Here is an 11355-nt window from a genome sequence, read left to right on the forward strand (position 1 = left end):
AGTAGTTTTCCAAAGTAAGGGGAACAAGGACTATTTTTAATAACTTAGTTTTTAGAGAAACCGAAACTCCCACTACAGGGGTTATTCTCAATACAAGAATCATGTGGAGTTCTTGGTGAAAATCCACTGAAGCTACTGATTATAAGCACATGATCTCTTTTGCCAGAAATACCACTTGAGAGATACATTTATTCCCCTCACCACCATACACACTGTAGAGACAATTCTGGAGGCATGGAGCTTAGACACTTAAACTTGTAGGAAGAACTCAAGCATTTTGTCAAGGAGTTTGGAATAAGCAAAGGGTAGAGTTGACACAGAACCTGATATGTTGTTATGTGACTTCCCAGGGCAAAGCAAGGATTTGTCTAAGAACAGAGGATGGTCCCCTGCTGAATGGCAAGAATGGCAAGAATGTGCTGTGACTGTGGCTGTGGCTGTAGTCATTCCTTGGGTTCATTGTCTATAGTGTGGTCCATTCTTCTGCAGTGGGGTTTGCTATTATTCTGAAAATCCTAATCGGTGGAGATTATGGGAATCACCACACTGTGTCTTTCATCTCAAAACATGAACTTCACAGAGGAAATACAGTTAATACTATTTCCATGGTTTCCAAAGTTGCTATTCTTTAAATAATCTCCTTTCTGAGGATTATAATGATGAGGATGCTGCCGGTTTCTCAGTGAAGGCTTCACTAGACACCATAGAAGCTTCAGGACATCTTTAACTCAAAAAACAAATTGTTCTGCTGTGTATGACCAGTTTCCCTCATAATTTGTGCCTGACTCCTGAATAATAATACCTTCCTAGGAGCATTTTACAAATGAAAGAGTATTACAGGGATTGTACATCATTTTGATCCCCTCTATATTAGCAATTCCCCTGTCACTGGCCAAAGCAGATGGCACAAGTTAAGCATTAGGTAATATAAACACTAAATATCCCCTATCAACTTCTGAAAGCAAAATCGTCCTGAATTAGAGACATATCATTTATCAAAGGATTTGCCCTCTTGCTAGAATACATTGTAAGAAATTACAACATTATATTAAAAGATATTTCCAAATGAGGAAGTTCAAATTATTATGATGCTACAGAAATAGAAGTTACAGAAACTCACAAATATTTCAGGAATAACTGGAGGAGAAGTTTTACTATAATTTGAGAAAGGCAAGCTTTGCAATAAAGAGAAATTCATTATAATGCCAAAATAATCCTTCCAATTTCTGACGTATTTAGGTAGAATTTTCATGCCAAATAAAGTAAGTATGAAATTTAAAATCTGCTCAAAAAACCGCTTGAAATTTTGTGCTAGTTAGGATTTAACTTAAAGGCGTGTACTCTATTAAAATGCTATGTTTTATGACCTCCTTCTAAGCTCTAAAGGTGTTAGCCCATGGTTAAAAAAAAAAAAGAAAGAAACTATAGGAAGCAGAGTCAACAGGAGCATGTTGGAAATGTTACTCAAAGTTCCATTTACTTATTCATTCAATAAATGACTGTTGATCATGGGCTCACAGGAGACACACACAAGGTCTTATGATACAATAAATCTACCTTTAAAGGCCAGAGACAGTGAAGAGGAAACACACCATGTAACTATGGACTTCACAGTGAAGGTTTAACTCATCAGGCCCAAGTTGCTCAAATCCACTATTTTTTGGAGGTTTGGCTCTGAACATCTTCAGAAAATATCCTAAAAGTGCTTTGATGCTTGAGGCTTTGGGCCCTGCTATATATAAATTTGACCTGTAGGTGGCACTGGAGACTGAGCAGATAAAAACCGCATGGACATTGCATACCCATGTGAGTCACCTTCAATAACCCTGGGCACCATAGCTTGGATGAGTGTCCCAGATTCGCAATAGTTTGCTTGTGTTGTCACACACTGCTCTGAACATGAAGTTTTTGGTTTGATGACTGTATTGCAAAGAGCACTTAGAACAGGAGGCTGGCCTCTCTGTGCACCTTGGCCTTTAGCGGCTTTTGATGTGTAGGCCTTTATGGTAATAGACTGCAACAGTGAGTACAACAGATCCCTTATCCCTATATGTCTTTCTAGCAGACGATTGAGTCTCTGTGTTCTGGGGGATGCTTGATGTGCACACTAGAAACAGGATGAGGCATGAGAGTATTATATTTTGGGTGGTGAAGTGTCTTTTAAAGTTTCATGTGTAAAGCCCTGTGTGGTATCTGTGGGAATAAATGATGTGCTTTTCAGTAGGTGTAGCAGGAGCAACGGGTGTCTAGTGAAGCCTTAAGGAGGTGGAACCTATTGGAAAGATTGTAGTATTCAGCCTCCACCTCTGTTTCTCTTCCCAGCCAAGAGGTAAAAATCTTGCTCATAACTTACATTAAAATCATAAGCACATTTATTTAACATCTCGTACTTTCAAGGCTGGATAAGCATTGTTAGCTACTGCAACAAGTTACTGTTCTAAGAATATTCTGTACCTTCAGACTTATGAGACCCTAAAAGCCTCCAGCAGTCCAAGGCTGCCTGGAGATCAAGGTTACAGATGTGCAGACTATTCACTTGGTGTTGTTTTTCTTTTCTCAAGTTTGTGGGGATTTGCTACATAGAGGTAGGAAATGAACACATCTTCCAAGACAGCTTAGGCTGTTCTATTAAAGCAACACAGGCTGGGAAAGCTTGAACAAAATACCAAACACTTTTTCACATTTTTGAAACCTCAGAAGGCCAGGAGCAAACCTCTGGAAAATCCAGTGTAGACTCTTATCTAATGGTTTCAGGATGTCACACACTAATAATCTAATTTGTCCTAAACCAACTAGTAAGGGCCCTACTTTCATGTCCTAGTCAACTCTAAAGGCTCCATGTGGATATCATGCATCTATTGAGGATTATGTTTCAATGAGCAAAAGTCTTTCCAGAGAGTAAAAAAAAACATTAGGTCTATAGCACTTGATTTACACTTAATTCTCTTTGCACTTGACTCATAACACATCTCCTTGGTAACAGGCCCATTAAGCATGACTGACATCATGTTAGAGGCACCATTCTGATCTTCAAACCCAAAGTGTAGTCCCCCAATACCCGCTAAAATGGGATCAAAACCTAATCCATCAAAGAACTAGTCCACAGTTCCAGGAAAGTTTCCCAATGTCCCTCCCTGCTTTTTGGCTTTTGTAGTTCTGGTTCTTGCTAACTAAAATGTAACAATGTGTATATGTATAAACACATATACACATCATATATATATATATATATATATTATGTGTTTATATCCTTGTTATATATTATATATATATAATGTGTGTGTTATGTGTGTGTGTGTGTGTGTGTGTGTGTGTGCGCATGAAAGGCAAAGGGCTTTTTTTTCAACTTTAAGAATGTCCACATGAAGGTCTCTGATAGGCTTATCTTGAAACACCACCAAGTACATGAACATAAACACTCCCTAACTTGGATGACAGTGTGATTCCAGCACTTAGGATGCTGAGAAACAATTATTGATAGTTGAGGACCAGCCTGAGCTGTGTAGACTATACCACATCTGGCTTTATAGCCAGATCCTATCTCAAACTACCTACCTAACTAAAGTTTATTTATTCTCATGTGCATCCCTCTAAAACAGCAGTACTCAACCTATAGGTCTCGATTCCCTTGGGGGTTGAAAGACCCATTCTCAGGGCCACATACCAGATGTCCCGCAAAAGAAACACTTACAACTCAAAACAGCAGCAAAATTACAGTTATGAAGTAACAACAGAAAGCATTTTATGGCTGGGGAGGTCTCCCCACATCATGAGGAACTGTGTTAAAGGGTTGCAGTATTAGAAAAGTTGAGAACCACTGCTCTAAAAGATGTCTCCCAAAGTGGACTGTAAACACCAAGGAAACAAGAGGCATCTTTCTTTCTTCCTAGTTACTATAATTGGCACTAAGATACTGTCCTGACCCTAAGGAGTTCAATGGGTTCCTAAAGCGAGGGGGGGGTGGTGGTGGTGAAAAAGAATGGGTAGGACACAGAGACGCGAAGAAGGAAGCCATGTCTTTTTGTCTGATCAAGGCCTCATTTATTAGGAATTTTTACCCAACTTACATAGGGAGAAGGCAGGAAAAGGGGAAGGGATAAATTACAGCTGCAGGAGATAGCAAGAGTGCTTTCATGGCTTGAATATTGCACCTGCAAGATACCATAAGGATGTTTTCTTAAGATATTTCACAGATGCTCTAAAACTAACAGATGGATGTCCTCACAAATCTATCACTCATGACTTAGGGTCCTAGATTACTCTTTCACTGAATAGCTTTAGGTCTCCACTAAATGACCTTTGCTCATTATTTCACTTCGGCTTCAGTAAATAGTTTTGGCTCCCGGCAAGAAAAAGATTAACTTGAAAATTAATATAAAATAAACACTTTATCTTTTAAAAAATTAAATGTAGATCCTCTTTCTCATAAGGAATAAAACTGTATGATGTATGTGCTTTGATGTTTGAGTTGTCAGTCTTTGTCTTAGGCCCACTGGGACTGTGTCACTAATGAATATCTCTGTAAATGTAAGAAATTATGTATTCATTAATGCATTATACTTCTCAAATAAAAATATCAGCACTAGTTAGCTCAAGCAAAAACATTTCTATGTTTTTTACCTATTGTGTGTGAATGTGTGTGCATAGCAAAATTAGACAAAGACTCAGAGCTTTTGCTTCAGTTAAATTTTTACCTGAGTTTGTGGAATGATGACAGTGTCAACAATGCAATCATGGACAGGAAAGGCCGCATGCTACCAGGCTGTCTCCATCCGAACGAAGCCAGACATTTATCAAGAAGACTGAGAGATACCTCTGGATTGATTTTGATATTCTATGATTCCTAAGAGCCAACTGGCTTCTCTACTCTCTCTAACTGAACATTAATAGATTGGCAAGTTTTCCAGTTCTCTTGTCTAAAGTAAGATGGTGAGAACACAGATTTTTTGAGTGAGTTTACAAGTTTCTGGTTGCTATAGAGACAACAGATTTCTCACTGTATTCATATGTTTTAGGCCTCCCCATTTCTTTTAACTTTGCCCATATGGCAGAACAGTTTACTGCTTGGAATTATTTTTGCTGAAATCAGGAGATACAGAATCTGGGAGATGAAGGAGGTACTATTAAAGTAGAGCCCAGCTAACTGAGATGCCACTGACTGGACCCCCTACTGGCCATGAGTCAGTCAGTTCTAATTATCTCTGGCAGTTGTCTTAGCTCTGAGATTGAAGTGGACAATGAAAGGGAACAAAATATTAAAGTTTTACTTCAAACATGGGAGCAATAAATCAAAAAAATAAATAGAAACCAAAAAGTAGAAACCATAATATTCCCATTGGCAGTGGAATGCCAATCAAGAGAGATTGGGAGAGATATGGCTCTGAGCTCTAAGAGGCCCCCAAAGCCAATGAAGAACAGTCCTCAGTGAAGATCAGTTGCCTTAAGAAGCAGGTCTCAGAGGGCAGACATGTAGATAAGTCTCCTCCACAGGAGCCAGTTCTTCTGCTGTAGCTGCATGTTGAGTCTTAGTGGATGGAGCAGGAATGTGCTCCCAGCCTGAGTGGGAGCACCAAGTATGGGTTGGCCCATTTCTGGAAGGTCTTGAGAGTAGCATCAGTCCCACCCACCTTTCTTTCTAACAAGCAGGCTTATATGTGTGACTCTGAAGTTTTCAGTCTTCTTCTGATGTCAGGTAGCTTGCGTAATAGGACAGCAGCCAGAAGCAGGAGCCAACTGAGAGGCAGACTGGGAAAACGAAGACTTACAGATGCTTATAGGCTGGGCTCCTGAAGTGAGGTGAAATGGACCAATCAGGAAAAAGCCTGTCAAACCCAGAGAAGAGAAAGTCAATGGCTGCTAGAAACAGGGGTGGTTGGAGTATCAGGACCCTTCTTGGATATAACCTAGAACCCCTACTCAGATGTATCCCATGGCAGCTCAATATCTAATAAGGGGGACAAGGAATATCTCTGACATGAACACAGTGGCAGGCTCTTTGAACACCCCACTCTTAGGAGGGAGCTGCCTTCCCAGGCAAGAGAGGAGGACAATGCAGCCAGTCTGGATGAGACTTGATAAACTAGGGTCAGATGCAAGGGAAGGAGGATGTCCCCTATCAGTGGATTTGGAGAGGGGAATGGGAGGAGATGGGAGAGGGAGGATAGGATTGGGAGGGAATGAGGGGACCACAGCTGGGATGCAAAGTGAATAAACTGTATTTAATATAAAAAAACAAATATAATTTAAGAAAAAAACAGGGGTGGTAGGGTGGTTTCAGTTAGAGCCACAGCTGTGTCCTCTCTGTTCCTTCCTTCTCTGTGAAGAGGAAGGTGGGAGGGAGGGGTTAGGGAACTGTGCACCCATATTGTAGCTGAGGATTTGCCTGCATCCTGGTCTGGCTGCCAGGAGTTTGTTGCTCTTATTGTCATTGATTTTGTTTACCTCCAGTTGCTGTTGGCTTCCTGGCCCTCCTCACATGAATGGAATTCTCTGAGAGACCCACAGGTGACAGGAAAACTCCCATGGAGAATCCTCCACTATCTGTTACCTCTTTTCTAGATCAAGGAGTATTTTAGACCAGGAAAGAGAATCTCTTAAAAGGTAGAATTTCCCACACTCTTCTGCAGTTCTGTGAGTCTACACAAGGATGAAAACACAGTGACCCTATAGGATCAGGGACCTCAGTGGCCACTTCAAATGTAAGGAGCCACAACACTGGGAAACTTAGTGACTGTGATCACCCTGCTCTTTACTGCTCCCCAAGCTGGTTTCATCTGGAACTTGCTCACCTCCTTGCCCATTTCTCCTTGCACCCACTAAATCCATGTCCATCATACTCAGGACCTCACTCTCATCATATCCACCTTCCTCCATTCTCACTATGCAGTAAGCATCATTCTGCTCTCTAATTCTAGTTTTGAGAATTTTAAGATTCTCAAAAGTAAAATGGTTTGGTATAGTCTGGATAATGATCTATGTTCATTGTGCTTTTGGTTTCTGATGAGAGCTTTCCAGCATCTAGGAAGCAAAGATTTAAAAAATATCACCTGCAAAAACAGCCAGATTAAGAGGGTCTCAAATTACTGGCTGACAAACCTACCATAGACGGCTACCACAGTTAGCCCAATTGAGAGAATAATCAAAATGTAAAGGATCAAATGAGGAGGCACAGAAACAAAGAGAAAATCATTTGGAGACAACCTTTCAGGCAGTCACCTTGGGATCCAGTTCAGCTTTCAATGAATGAGCGTCTCTGTCTCCTCATTCCCACTGCAGGTATTTTTACAGCATGTAACACACAAGTCCAATCTGTTGGAAATGTAAATGGACCTTCTAGCTGATCTCAGATACACTAATTTTGTTTTTGAGCTGTTTTGCTCTTACAATCACTCCCCCACCGCTGCCTTTACAGGAGTTGAAGGACCAGCCCAGCCTCAAACACGTAGTCTTTCAAGACACTATAAAACAAATATGCTTGGTTCTAGAGTTTAGGAGAGACTTTCAGAACACTTTGAGAGGTGCTCTGGTTAGATTTTTATTAGCCTGATCTAATCTAGGGTCATCTGGGAAGAGGGAAACTCTATTGAGAAAAATGTATACATCAGATGACCAGTGGGGCTTCTTGTTGATTAATGATTGAATTGGAGGGCACAGCCACTTTGGGTGTTGTCACCACTGGACAGGTTGTCCTGGCAGTAGAAGGCAAGAACCTGAACATCACCATGGTATTCAACCCAGTAAAATATATTCTTCCATGGTCTCTGCTTCAATTCCTGCCCCTGGTTTACTTCTCTATTTAAGTTTCTGCCCTCGATTCCTTCAGTGATAGAATGTGATTGGGACATGTAAATAAACTCTCTTCCTGACCCCCACATTTCTCACCACCATAGGAAGCAGATTAAGACAGGATTGTGGAGTATTGATGACAGAGGTGACCATTTGGTTTTGGGAGAGTGTGGAAATATTTGGAACCCTAGGCTGAGAAGCCATTTGTTCTTAAAGCTTAATGGGCTGGTTTGGGGGCATGGCAGAAAAGAATGCTTGGATCAATGCATGGCATGGAGGCTTGGATTGTGAAATGTGATAGAATCAAAGCCTTTCAGACACACTTATTCTATATTTTGAATATAGAATCCATGGTTTCAGGCCAGCAGAAGCCAAAGAATCAGCTTTGATTAATAAGAGACCAGCGAAAGCTTGCTTGCCTGGGACAGCTGATTCAACTTGGCTTTGGCTGAGACATCTTGTATGATTAAGAAGACAAAAGCATCACAGAGCCAATTTTTCATTTTTTAAGGGCCTCACAGAAAAGCTGTGTCTCAGTAGTGGCAAACGCTTCAATACATAGCATGGCAACCAAGCTTGATAATGTGTAAGAATTTCCCAGGTGGTACTGGTTTTGTCTGCATAAAAGCTGAAGGGAAAAGGGGGTGTGGGGAACAGCCTAGGCTTGGCCAGGAGAGGCCACTGTCAAACGTCCAGTGCACATCCCAGCATATTGGCAATGCCAGAAAGTGTGGGATGATAACCAAAATCAGTGATAGGTGTGGAAAGTGTCCAGCTAACCTGACAAGGTGTGTGAGCTGTAGACACCAGAGAAGAACAGAGGAAGTATGGACCAAGACCCCTGGAGCCCAGATCCTGAGTCCTGTGTTGGGAACCCTGAGCCACAGAATCTAATTTATAGTGTGGGACTTTGGTTTTGATTTGATTTGATAGGATTATGACTATTTCCTGGTTCGTCCCTCTTTAAGTAAGAATGTACTGTACTTGGTTTTGATTTTATGGGAACCCATATTCCTCAGTATCTAGATACAACCCCCAAATGACTGCACTCCAAGAAACTATGAACTGGCTATACACAGGACATGTCTATATACAAGCAGAGCTAAAAGCAAATATAAAAATTCACCTTACCCATCCTTGTTGTTCCTGTCATTTCATGCTGTTCACACACTTTTGAGGACACACCTTCCCTGGAAGTTTTTTGTGGGATGACATGCAGCAGCAGCAACACCTCCGGATGCATTCTACAATCTTCTTTTTCCATGCCACCCATCCCCTGGGCTGCAGGGAGCTTGATGTTGATGTCCCACTTTCTTCTCAGACACTTGAGGCCTTTTGAGACTGGGAGCTAGTTGAAAAGTTTGAATCTCCCATGTCCATCAGGGTATTTTTTGAATTATTTATACACAGGCTGTCATAGAGCATTTTAGACACCCCATGCCCAGAGTGGGAGTCTTCTCTGCCAGAACATTTCTCTCCCTTCTTTGTGAGGTTTTTCAGTGGATGAGACTGATGCCTGAATTGGATGTTTTTGGGGGGATGACATGCAGCAGCAGCAACACCTCCCGATGAATTCTCCCATCCTCTTTTTACATGTCACCAAATCCCCTGGGCTGCAGGGAGCTTGATGTTGAAGTCTCGATTTGTTCTGGGCCACTTAAGGCCTTTTCTGACAGGGAGCTTGCAGAAAAGTTCGAATCTTCATCCATCACAGTTTCTTCTTACAGACCATTTTTGATCCCTTCTGCCTAGAGTGGGTGTCTTCTCTGGCAGAACATTTCTCTCCCTCTTTTGTTTTTGAGGTTTTTCAGTGTATGATACTGATGACTGAATTGGATGTTTTTTTGGGGATGACATGCAACAGCAGCAGCAACAGCAGCACAGCCTCCAGATTCATTCTCCAATCCTCTTTTTCCATGTCACAAAACTGCTGGGCTGCAGGGAGTTAATGTTGAATTCTCACTTTCTTCTTAGACACTTGAGGCCTTTTCAGACAGGGAGTTAGTTGAAAAGATTGAATCTCCTATGTCCATCATGCTATTTTTTGATGGATATATACACAGGACTGTCATAGAGTGTTTTAGACACCCTCTGCCCAGAGTAGGTGTCTTCTCTGACACAACATGGGCATTTGTCTCCCTCCATTGTGTTAGATGATGTTTTTCAGTGGCTGAAACTAATACCTGAAGGGAAGGTTCACTTTTTTGTTTTCCTGAGGAACAAAGGGAAATTGGTAGGATCCTCAGGGGTAGGGAAAGGTGTCAACCCTGCGTTCATTAACTGTCTTTGTAGTTTTTTGGCATCATGCTACCATGCCTGGTGTTTCAGTAGGTGTTAGGCAACCATGGTTTCATTGAACTTCCTGTGTTTTAAGGATTTTCTTGTGTCCTGAGAGCCAAATCTAATATTTTCCCTGGCTGCCATAATTTTAAGGTCTGAGTAGTTGGTATCTCCAATGTCATGAATTTTGAGAGTGATTTTTGCTTTCTGAAGCCATGGGTGGCCCTGATGTCAAGTACAGTTGAACTCTGCTTTGCATTTACTGCCAGTAGCAGGCTAATCATACTCCTTAAGTCTTTAGAAAGGTCACAGGGGATGTCATACCTCCCTTGCTCAACTTGTCTGCTAAGTTCTGACAAGGTAGCTGCTGTATAATGGGAGAATCCCTGTCACCATAAAATAGAAAGCACTTCAAGGTCCAGAAATCCACTTTGGGGCCATCATATGGGAAATCCAGAAAGACTTCTGGAGGAATGAACTGGTAGACACCACACAGCCTTTCTAGCTTTTGCCCAGGCCTGAATCTGGCACCTAGACCAAAGTCAATAATTTTGACCCTTCCGTGCTCATCAACTACATTATTATCAGGCTGTAGGTCTCTGTGAGCAACGCCCACATCATGGCACTGAGCAGCAGAACAAGTACATTTCTAGCTTCATCTTCCTTTAGGCATCCAGCCTCCCAGATCCGATTCAATAATATTTTCTCTCTGGACCACCTCCATAATTAGATAAGTGTTCTTGTCTGTTTCTATCCCTTGCAGGAGGGAAACAAAATTAGGGCAGCTGAGCATCTTCATGATGTCGACTTCAGACACTGTGGCTCACCCCACTTCTTCTGCTTCACCAGAGCTTTCACAGCCACTGGGGCATCCGTAAGGCGATGGTGGGCCAGCATGACCTTGGCAGTGCCACCCTGACCCAAGGTCTTCAGGATGGTGTACTGCCTGGTGAACACCTCTTCCTCAAAGACGCCGAACACAGTGCTGGGCTCTGATGACTCCTCCTCACTGTCCATGCTTGGTAGTAAGGCTACTGCCAAAGAAAACAGGGGGTTATGGTGGGGTGGGGGAAATGGAAAGAAGATACAAAGGAACATACAGAAACATAAGGCATGAAAGTAACAAAGTCAGGGGGAATGAAAGTGAAAACAAAGCACAAATTGAAAACCCCATGAAAAATAGCTTTAAACAAGAGCAATAAAAAGACACAGTCAGAAAAAAACCAAATTTGACACCCAAACCAAAACATAACTCACAATCCAAAGAAGAAGGACCACAGCTCAGGAATT

At 41.7% G+C, this 11355-nt stretch overlaps 1 pseudogene; it reads right to left on the reverse strand.

Annotated features, from left to right (window-relative positions):
- Positions 1-8934: 8934 nt before the first annotated feature.
- LOC129670674 (sperm motility kinase Z-like) lies at positions 8935-11082 on the reverse strand (annotated as a pseudogene).
- Between the last annotated feature and the right edge of the window lie 273 nt (positions 11083-11355).

Source organism: Psammomys obesus, unplaced genomic scaffold, assembly GCF_907164565.1.
Source record: "Psammomys obesus unplaced genomic scaffold, mPsaObe1.curated_primary_1811, whole genome shotgun sequence".
Classification (NCBI taxonomy): domain Eukaryota; kingdom Metazoa; phylum Chordata; class Mammalia; order Rodentia; family Muridae; genus Psammomys; species Psammomys obesus.